General features: G+C 33.1%; 1 non-coding gene across 1 annotated transcript; it reads right to left on the reverse strand.

The window, feature by feature from the left end:
* Positions 1-11,268: 11,268 nt before the first annotated feature.
* LOC139887027 (small nucleolar RNA R71) lies at positions 11,269-11,375 on the reverse strand. Its single transcript, XR_011772880.1, has one exon. It is a non-coding gene; the product is annotated as a small nucleolar RNA R71 (small nucleolar RNA).
* Between the last annotated feature and the right edge of the window lie 941 nt (positions 11,376-12,316).

The raw sequence follows: 12,316 nt of genomic DNA on the forward strand, positions 1-12,316 counted from the left end.
CCATAGAATGTAGTTTCACGTACTTGTGTCTATTTTGTAAATCATTTATAAAACCTGCATGTATTCTCATCCCAAAAATATTAGATTTTAAAAGTGGGACTATAACTCACTTTCACAGATTTTTACTTCGTCGGGAAGTAAGACTTGGCCACTGGTTAATTCACGAACCTATAACAATATATACATATATATCAAAGTATGTTTAAAATATATTTACAACACTTTTAATATATTTTGATGTTTTAAGTTTATTAAGTCAGCTGTCCTCGTTAGTAACCTACAACTAGTTGTCCACAGTTAGATGTACATAAATAAATCGATAAATATTATCTTGAATCAATCCATGACCCAGTGTATACGTATCTCAGTATTGATCACAACTCAAACTATATATATTTTGGAATCAACCTCAACCCTGTATAGCTAACTCCAACATTCACATATAGAGTGTCTATGGTTGTTCCGAAATATATATAGATGTGTCGACATGATAGGTCGAAACATTGTATACGTGTCTATGGTATCTCAAGATTACATAATATACAATACAAGTTTATTAAGTTATGGTTGGAATAGATTTGTTACCAATTTTCATGTAGCTAAAATGAGAAAAATTATCCAATCTTGTTTTACCCATAACTTCTTCATTTTAAATCCGTTTTGAGTGAATCAAATTGCTATGGTTTCATATTGAACTCTATTTTATGAATCTAAACAGAAAAGTACAGGTTTATAGTCGGAAAAATAAGTTACAAGTCATTTTTGTAAAGGTAGTCATTTCAGTCGAAAGAACGACGTCTAGATGACCATTTTAGAAAACAAACTTCCACTTTGAATTTAACCATAATTTTTGGATATAGTTTCATGTTCATAATAAAAATCATTTTCTCAGAATAACAACTTTTAAATCAAAGTTTATCATAGTTTTTAATTAACTAACCCAAAACAGCCCGCGGTGTTACTACGACGGCGTAAATCCAGTTTTACGGTGTTTTTCGTGTTTCCAGGTTTTAAATCATTAAGTTAGCATATCATATAGATATAGAACATGTGTGTAGTTAATTTTAAAAGTCAAGTTAGAAGGATTAACTTTTGTTTGCGAACAAGTTTAGAATTAACTAAACTATGTTCTAGTGATTACGAGTTTAAACCTTCGAATAAGATAGTTTTATATATATGAATCGAATGATATTATGAACATCATTACTACCTCAAGTTTAGTAGGTAAAACTACTGGAAGTGACAAGAAATGATCTAGCTTCAAAGGATCTTGGATGGCTTGAAAGTTCTTGAAGTAGGATCATGACACAAAAACAAGTTCAAGTAAGATTTTTACTCGAATTAAGATAGTTTATAGTTATAGAAATTGAATCAAAGTTTGAATATGAATATTACCTTGAATAAGAAAGATAACCTACTGTATATAACAAAGGTTTCTTGATCTTATATGATTACTTGGAATGGATTAGAAAGCTTGGAAGTAAATTAGTAAACTTGAAGGGATTTTTGAAGTGTTCTTAAAGTGTTCTTCCTATGATGATTATAGCTTGATTATTGAAGTGATTTTTGATGAAGATGATGATTAACTACTGGAAAAATACGTTCATAATAGTGTGTGTGTGTGTTGAGAGAGAATTAGAAAGAGAATTGGAAGTGAAATGAAGTGAATGATGAGTGGTAATTGGTGAGTGGTGAGTGGGGTTAAAAGGAGTTCTAGTTAGTTGACTAGCTCATGGTAGAAGTTAAAATTGATTAGTCATACATGACATAATCAAGAGTGGAATCCCATGCTAGTTCCTATTGGTATATACTCATAGTAAGTACGTTTTGAAGCTGTGTATAATACGGTTAAGAATACGACTAGAATTCTTGATGAAAGAAAAGAATGGAAAAGTAACTGTAACCATTTTCATTAAGTATGAGTGTTTTGATATATGTCTTGAAGTCTTCCAAAAGTATTTTAATACATCTAAATACACTACATATATATACATTTTAACTGAGTCGTTAAGTCATCGTTAGTCGTTACCTGTAAGTGTTGTTTTGAAACCTTTAAGTTAACGATCTCAATTAATGTTGTTAACCCATTGTTTATTATATCTAATGAGATGTTAAATTATTATATTATCATGATATTATGATATATTAATATATCTTAATATGATATATATACATTTAAATGTCGTTACAACGATAATCGTTACATATATGTCTCGTTTCGAAATCCTTAAGTTAGTAGTCTTGTTTATATGTATATAACTCATTGTTAATATACTTATGGAGATACTTACTTATCATAATCTCATGTTAACCATATGTATATCCATATATATATATCGTCATGTCGTTTTTACAAGTTTTAACATTCGTGAATCGCCGGTCAACATGGGTGGTCAATTGTCTATATGAAACATATTTCAATTAATCAAGTCTTAACAAGTTTGATTACTTAACATGTTGGAAATATTTAATCATGTAAATATCAATCTCAATTAATATATATATAAACATGGAAAAGTTCGGGTCACTACAATGATGATGACACTTAAACTTATTTTATGCACTATTAGAACTTATAAAGACAACCTACTGACCTAGTAACCTTTGATTTAGGTTGACGACCTTTCGGACTGACTTACTACTTTGATTTAGGTTGACGACCTTTCGGACCGACTTACTACTTGCACACTTTTGTATCGACTTGTATTGTTTATTCACTGTGAGTTATAGCTTCCCTTTTTACTTATACTATTTTTGGGACTGAGAATACAAGTGCTTTTTATGTTTTACTTATTTGACACGAGTACTTAAACTTTACATATGTGTGGGTTATATAACGGCATAAACTTTTCCCTTAGCACGGTAACGTTTAACTATTGGTTTTTGAACCGGTAGACGCGAATCTTAGATATGGATCCATAGGGTTTGACATCCCCAATCGGGCAAGTCGCGCTAGCATTTAACAGGTGTTTAATACTTCGAGGACATACGCACTCGCCAGGTGTACTTTCAGGGGGTGATATTTATATTTACGTTAAGTCTAGTTACCATGTGCCCACGGTTAAATATATACTTTTCTTACTACTTTGAAACATTGAAATCTCGTTGTCAATCTTACATTACTGTTACAACTTAAACTATAGCTCACCAACATTATTGTTGACGTTTTTAAGCATGTTTTCTCAGGTGCTTAGAGTTTTGTTGCTTCTGCTGTTAGACTTGCTGTTAAGGACCTGCTGTGTTAGATATCCGCTGCATAACTTAGAGATGTCTCAATCATGGAACTTTTCTTTTGCATTCGTAGTTTATGTTATTTTCAAAATAATGACTCTGTAACGACCTTTATGTCACGTTATCTTTTGTAAACGCTATGTATTTTTATAAATGCAAACTGGTTTTCAAACAGCATATAGTGTTTGACCTTGTAATGATCCTGTTGTTGATGATCCGTACAAGATGATTTTGTACGGGGCATCACATTTGAGATTCGAATAGAGTCTGCACACAAAAGCATATTTGCAGACTTAAGAAACCTTGTTTTTAATGGAAAAAGGTGGATCATAAATGTCTAGTTGCTTGAATTCGCATTCACCGAGTTCTTATGCAATACGACACTCATCACTAGCCTTGAGTCTGCGACCTTTTAGATACTGGTCTCATCCAGCTGAAACAACTAAATTGATTACTAATAGGTTGTAACTGTACCCAGATACGTGCTCTATGGAGTGTGAAGCTGATGTATATATAAGCATTATCACGGGTGAAATGGCAGTATTCTGGTTTGCGATTATCGTACTAATGTTTGGGTTCAGGAAGCGGGTCAAGATCGATTGGTTCAGCTTTTGTGCTGGCTGACTGCTGGTTGAACTCGTTTGACATGTTTAGTATATGTCTATTAGTCAAAAACAGGGATAGAAAATGTACATGAAAAAATGTATTTCACAGTTTTTTTTCTTTTTTTTTTGTGTTTTTTTTTTTTTTTTTTTTTTTTTTTTTTTTTTTTGTATTTTCAGTTACTTATTCCATACAAAGTTAACCATATTTGATATATCTTTTTTACCTTTGACATCAGATTCGTTGATTTTTATCAGTGCAAAAGGAACTAAAATTTAACTTAAAGGTTGACGAAAATGACAGCGATGATAATTTGACAATTTGTTTTTACAAAATTGAAAGTTTATATGTAGTACCTGTAAGGTGATGCATTAAAATTTTTTTATAAACAAATATGAAAGTTGGCATATGGTGTACATATAATGTGCTGTATGTGTAGCAAATCACAATGTTTCTTTTTAGTGTCAATGTATAATGGTTAATATTGCAAGTAAGAAACTTTAAATTCACAACTTCTATTTTGTATTGAAAGAAAAACTAAGGAAAAACCCTAACTTTTTTTAATATTGTTGACTTGTAAATAAACCCTAAATCTTTTTGGCTATTTACTTTACTGGAGTATAAGAATCTTCTAAAAAAAATGTTAGGGTTAATTAGGCATAACAGTATCAAATAGCAAAGATTATTGCATGTAATAGTTGCAATTACTAATTTATTATTTTGTAGCAAAAATTTAGAGGTGGATAAGGTATAAGTGTTACGAAACCCCAAAGCGGACTATGATATTATACTAAATTGATAAACGGTTTACATAACAGAGGTTGATGCGAGTGATATCGGCTAAAAAGACACGTTTTCATCCCGGTATTAAGGCTCAAAAACAATAAAGTTTCGAAATTTATCACTAAAATACCCGCTTCATCGGTTAGAATTGCAGGTCAAGTGATTACGAAGACGGTGCAAAAAGAATCAAGAGAATCGGAGCTAAAACGAAGATTCTAGAGCGAAAACGGTGAAAGACAAGAAATCGAGTTACGATCCAGCGAATCAACAAGCCAAACAACCTGCCAAACGGGCTGCCAAATGGGCTGCCAAACGGGCTGCCAAACGGCCTGCCAGTATGGTAAACGGCCTGCCATGTGCCCAAATCAAACGGGCATGATAAACGTGCTGGCCTGGCAAACGGCCCCTACAAACGGCTTGCTAAACGGCCTGCCAGCCATTTGCAGGAAAAAATAAGCTTATTTAAAGGGTCTTTGTCATTCATTCCAACACACACTTCAATTCACTTCTTTCTCTCTCTTGTACAATACTAGTCATACTTTCAAGGTCTTCGACTCCGTGCGGGAAATCTAGTACCCGGAGAAGAACGTCGAAGATTGTATTAGGAGCGGTCTGGAGTTTGAAGTTTTCACTTTTGTATTCAGAGCTCGTTTAAGCTACTGGTACTTCTATCCTTTATCTTTATATAATGTCTTCTATCATTATGTTTTGTGATATTGTTGCCATGATTAGCGAGTAGTTATCTTTAGTGTATGCTATGATGTAATCAGTTATAACGCCAAAATAATATTTTGGTTTGTGTATGTTGTCAAAATGCTTTTCGATTATGCTTTAAACTCAATCGCTTTTCCAACTAATAGAATGTAGTTATTGGCTCTGTTATTGGGAAGTCGCGACCCCCGATTCAGAGTACACTTTCTGAAATGTCCCATTCATATTGAGTATAAATGTTCCATAATGCATAGAATATCCCCAAAACAGAACCTCTCGTCTGTATAATAATCTCGAAGTACTAAACCATCCATAACCTGAATGGGGGTTGTTAAGCCCAATAGATCTATCTTTAGGATTCGCGTCAATTAGGGGCCATTTCCCTAATTCTTAGGTTACCAGACTTGAAGGGCGATATTCGATTTAATAATCCAACCATAGAATGTAGTTTTGCATACTTGTGTCTATTTTGTAAAATATTTATAAAGCTGCATGTATTCTCATCCCAAAAAAAAATATTAAATTTTAAAAGTGGGACTATAACTCACTTTCACAGATTTTTCCTTCGTTGGAAAATAAGACTTGGCCACTGGTCGATTCACGAACCTATAACAATTGTGTACATATATATCAAAGTATGATCGAAGTATATTCACAACATTTTTTATTACGTTTTTATGATTTAAGTTTGTTAAGTTAGCAGTCCTCGTTAGTAACCTACAACTAGTTGTCCACAGTAGATGTACAGAAATAAATCAATATATATTATCTTGAATCAATCCATGACCCAGTGTATACATGTCTCAGGTTAGATCACAACTCAAAGTATATATATTTTTGGAATCAACCTCAACCCTGTATAGCTAACTCAATCATTACTGCATATAGAGTGTCTATGGTTGTTCCAAATAATATATATAGATGGGTCGATATGATATGTCAAAACATTGTATACGTGTCTATGGTATCCCAAGATTACATAATATATGTTAGAATACATGTATAATACAATATAAGTTAGTTAAGTTATGGTTAGTCTAGATTTGTTACAAAATTTTCGTAGCTAAAACTAGCAAATTTATCCAATTTTGTTTTACCCGTCATTTCTTCGTTTCAAATCCGTTTTGAGTGATTCAAGTTGCTATGGTATCATAATGAACTGAAATTTATGAAACTAAACAGAAAAAGTATAAGTTTATAGTCGGAAATACAGGTTACAAGTCATTTTTTAAAGAGGTAGTCATTTCCGTCGAAAAAACGACATCTTGATGACCATTTTGAAAAACATACTTCCACTTTGTGTTTAACCACGATTTTTGGATATAGTATCATGTTCATATGTAATATCATTTTTTCAGAAAACAAACTTCCAATTTAAATATTAATATATTTTTTATTTATCTAACCCAAAACAGCCCCCGGTTTCACTACGACGGCGTATGTCCAGTTTTACGGTGTTCTTCGTGTTTCTGGGTTTTAAATCATCAAGTTAGCATATCATATAAATATATAATATGTGTTTAGTTAATTTTAAAAGTCAAGTTAGAAGGATTAACTTTATTTGCGAACAAGTTTAGAATTAACTAAACTATGTTCTAGTGATTACAAGTTTAAATCTTCGAATAAGATAGCTTTATATGTATGAATCGAATGATGTTATGAACATCATTACTACCTCAAGTTTTGTGGATAAACCTACTAGAAAAGTGAAAAATAGATCTAGCTTCAAAGGATCCTTGGATGGCTTGAAAGTTCTTGAAGTAGAATCATGACACGAAAACAAGTTCAAGTAAGATTTCCACTCGAAATAAGATTGTTATAGTTATAGAAATTGAATCAAAGTTTGAGTATGAGTATTACCTTGAATTAGAAAGATATATTACTATAAATAAGAAAGATTTCTTGAGATTGGATGATCACTTGAAATGGATTTGCAAGATTGGAAGTAAGCTAGCAAGTTTGAAAGATTTCTTGAAGTGTTCTTGAACGGTTGTTTTTATGATGATCAAAGCTTGTAATTGAAGCTAAAAGATGGTGAAAATGCTTGGAGATAATCAAGTATGATGTTAGGAGTATTTTGAGAGAGAATTTAGAGTGTAAGTATGAGAAAATGGGATGGAAAAATGGGGTGAAATCATAAAAACGGGATTAGTTGTTATAAAGAAAAAAAGATCCTTAAGTTTGTTTTTAGCTCATTAGTCATACAAGTTGTTAAATACTGGTTCCACATATTTTTGAATCTAAGATGGCTGCTAAGAATGAATGATTAAAGGTGTATATACCAATAGTAAATACATCTAGAAGCTGTGTATTGTACGAGTATGAATACGGGTACATACGAGTAGAATTGTTGATGAAAATGAATGAGAATGTAATTTTGAGCATTTTTGCTAAGTAGAAGTACTTTGATATGTGTCTTGAAGTCTTTCAAAAGTGTACTAATACATATTAATACACTACATGTATATACATTTTAACTGAGTCGTTAAGTCACCGTTAGTCGTTACATGTAAGTGTTGTTTTGAAACCTTTAAGTTAACGATCTTGTTAAATGTAATTAATCCATTGTTATAATACTTAAATAAGATGTTAAATTGTTATGTTATCATAATAACATGGTGTATAAATATATCTTAACATCATATATATATATATATATATGTTAAAATACTATTACAATGATAATCATTACATATATGTCTCGTTTCGAAATCCTTAAGTTAGTAGTCTTGTTTTTACATATGTAGTTTATTGTTAACACACTTAATGATTTACTTAATTATCATTTTATCATGTTAAATATAGTGTAACAATATCTTAATATGATACATATGTATTTAGTAAGACGTTGTTATAACCATAATCGTTATATATATCATTTTCGAGTTTCTTAAATCAATAATCTCATTTGTTTGTATATAACTCATTGTTAACATAGTTATGGAGATATTTACTTATCATAATCTCATGTTAACCATATATATATCCATTTATATAACATCATGTAGTTTTTACAAGTTTTTAACGTTCGTGAATCGCCGGTTAACTTGGGTGGTCAATTGTCTATATAAAACTCATTTCAAATAATCAAGTCTTAACAAGTTTGATTGCTTATCATGTTGGAAACATTTAATCATGTAAATATCAATCTCATTTAATATATATAAACATGGAAAAGTTCGGGTCACTACACTATCTGTGTCACCCTTGGTAAGAGAAGTCTATCGGATACCACGCAAGATCGACTGAGGCACATCGATTGTAGTAAGTCTACCAAGCTTTGGATTCCGACTAAGGACTCTTTCATAGTGAAACATCTAACTAGACCCTTAGTACATTGTCGATCCCAGACCATGCTAGTGTAGTCACCAAGCATATAAACTTCGTTCGTACATGCTGAAGCACAACGGTTGCTGTAAGCTGTACCTCTGCTAAGTAAGGCCATAGAACCCAGTCAGTGCTGATTAGTACACTTCACCATAACGCGGTCTCAAACATTGCACCCCGCTTGAGGGATTCTTGGTTAATTAAGGAACTGTTTGTTTAAACACATAAAGTATTGGACTGTTAGGATAACCGAACGTGTTCATGGAAGTCAACCTGACTTGGCCATGATGTTCTTTATGGTTGAACTCTTTTTAAGGGCATAACTATCTATTAAACCCAATCATTAACTAAAGCATTGAAACACATCACGTCTCTTGGATACGGTAAACCCTGTATTCTATTATGCTTAAGAAAGTTTAGACCTTTGTGGAATGTTAATACGTCACCCAACCGAGTCGCTCAATTGGATGAGTCATCTGAACGTGTATGCCTGTAGTCAAACTGCACGGGCGTCGGGGGTAAGGGACGTTGCTGTCTATTCAGAATCTTCAAGCCTATCGCATTACCCAGTGACATGTCTTACGACAGGGGTGTTTAGGACCAGTGTAATGAATACAAGGTCCCTACCTATTCATGAGTCAGCATTCCATAATCCCGGCAGAATAACTGGTGAAATCATAATATGCACTTGCTTTAACCTTATCTAAATTACGAATTTTATTTACTTTATCGGTCTTATAAATTAGGAAAACCCAAAATTAGGTAAACACTGCTCCTTCTCTTTATAACTATCTTAAGCTTTAAATTTAGGTTCGATTCTACTGATATCTTAAAAATACGACCCTAGGTTATACTTCCCTTACTCATAATAAGGAGTAGTACGATTTAGGCACCGCTAAATATAAATTTAAAACAGTACCCCCCTCTTGGTGACTGATTCTGACGTGTTGCGACCTAATGACACCGCATGAATAAAACTGTCCGTTTCGGTCATATCAGCGAGTTAAATGGAAGAGTTACTTACTTGTTCTTATTTGAAGGAGAGGAACATCGAAAATGATCGATCACTTGAAGTTGTGTGCACGAATGAAGTAAAGGTTGGTGAGGGTTTTATACGACAGGAAGTACAATGACTTAATTACCCCCGAATAAACTGTGAATAGAAAGCCACATAAAATTGCTTATAGGCTTATTTTTTGCTCTGATGATTTTATAACTGTAGGCCAAAAATGTTTTTCTTTTATTTGTTAAATACGTATTAGAATAGAAAATAATTAAATTATGTATTTGCTTTACTTTCAGTTTTTGTATTTATTTTTTTTAAGTTTTCCTTTAGGTATACTAAAATTTCGTAATGTGTTAGCACTGAAAATATTATAATTTAACTTGTTACATAGCAGTTTATGAAGCAGTTACATGTATTAAAACCAAAACAACTAAAAACAGCAAAAAACAAATGACAGATACTATACTAACGGCTAAATAATGACATTTGTGGCTGTTAATATGTTTTCATCTGAAAGTTTCCGTCACACCAATATTGTCATTAGCCCTGCCTCTGTCGGTTGTCACTGGATGATAGATATAAGATATACAGGAATTTTATTCAGGTATGAGGGTAAAACAAATGTGTTGATGTGGGTAAAAACATTTAAATTATAGTTGAAATAACTACATATAAAACAGACTAGTAGGAAATAGAATAATACCTGCTGCAACAAAAGTAAAATATGTAGAACACAAAATATCGCTAGCAGAATTCATGTACATGTGATTAAAACATTATATTCTTATGGTGTTGACATCATTTCTTATTAGTTTACCTGTGTACTCTAAAAAACTCAATAGGAGTTTAATTTTTCTGATATAGTAGAGCAGCAGTTTTAGATAGGATATATACAGTAAATGTTTGAATATACGATACACATATTATGTTTATATGAGATTTATGTGTAAGTGTTACTTACAGTGTAGATGTAAATCAAAAGTCGTGCCTGAGTTTTGAGTCTTCCTGAGATGAAAAACAAAAAATGTATAATATATATGTTATAATAGTTGCAAGTAAAATGGTTGTTAAAAAAGAGTATCTAAGATATAAATACGGAGAATTACGAATTCGATAATCTGCTATTCCATGCAAGAAATATTTATATACAATATTTTTTGTAATGTTTGGTCCATGATCCAGACGGAATAATCTCTAAAGCACGCAAGGAAGAACGAATCAGAAATAAAATGGCGTTACGTGTTACTTTAGCAGAAAACACCAAATCCTCGATTGAAGGTCGAGGAGGACCGATCAGATTTTCAGAGATCCAAGGACATTCGTTTGAGTTAAAACATCACATCATACAGCTCATTAAAAATAGCTGCCAGTTTCATGGATTACCAAATGACGATCCTAACTCTCACCTTGATAAATTCATATCTCCTTCGAACTCCTACAAAAAGCCAGGGATAGGACAATATATAGTCCGACTATACTTGTTTCTCTATTCTCTCACTCATCATGCACAAATATGGTTTGAAGGACTGGAAAAAGATTTCATCACGTCATGGACGGAGATGGCTACTAAATTCCTAACCAAATATTTCCCTCCTTCAAAACAAACCAAACTCAAGAATGACATCATTAACTTCAAACAAAGTTATGATGAATCTCTTTACACTGCATGGGAGCGATTCAAATACTTGCTGAAGAAGTGCCCTAATCACCAATTAGAACGGTCAGCTCAAATCTGTACCTTCTATAATGGTCTTACTGTAAATCATAGGATGACGATCGATGTCGCAGCTCAAGAAAATCTGATGAACCAAACCGCAGACAAAGCATAGGAGTTGGTCAAGAACATGACAATGCATCATCATGATTGGAACAGTGGCGAAACAAATTCATCATCTACACCACTCTCCGCACTTAACAATAAAACGGAGGCCATCAAATCCCTCACAGATAAGATGGAATCTCTAGCTAAACAACTAGGAGAATTGAAGACGCAGCCGCAACAAGTTTACCAGGCTCAGGCCTGTGTTAATTGTACCAACCCGCAACCCACTGAAGAATATCAACTTGAGTACGAAAACCCTGACGGTTCAGTCTGTTACGTTCAATGCCCAGCTCGTCAACCAAATCTCGGATTCAATCAACAACCTAGGGTTAACCAAATTCAACGAAACAACCAGCCTTTTCGCTATCGCTACCCACCTTATCCAGCCCAACAATCTCAATTGTCCTACGATCAACCACTTCCACTTACTGGACCACCAGTCGAGAAAAATTTCCCAACCACCCAAATTACATAAGTAACTAACCCCACTCTCGGAGCTGATGATCAGTTAAATCAGTTCATTCAAGGACAACAACAGCTAAATCAGAGAACTGCATTTAGACAAGACCAAATAGAAATACTAATGAGAAATTATTTGGCTCTGCTCAAAACTCTAGAGACGCAGCTCGAACAGTTATCACAATGCCTTGAAACCCAACCACAAGGAAGGTTACGTAGTAATACTATCTAAAATCCCCACACAGAGGAAGCTAAACAAATGGATTCCGTAATCCCGGAAGAAGAACCACGGAGATGGTCAGCTAGGCTCAAGTAAAAATCAACATATACTCATAAGCTGCCCACTGCAACTCCAGTTCATGTACCCTACCCTG

Source organism: Rutidosis leptorrhynchoides, chromosome 1 (assembly GCF_046630445.1).
Source record: "Rutidosis leptorrhynchoides isolate AG116_Rl617_1_P2 chromosome 1, CSIRO_AGI_Rlap_v1, whole genome shotgun sequence".
NCBI lineage: Eukaryota > Viridiplantae > Streptophyta > Magnoliopsida > Asterales > Asteraceae > Rutidosis > Rutidosis leptorrhynchoides.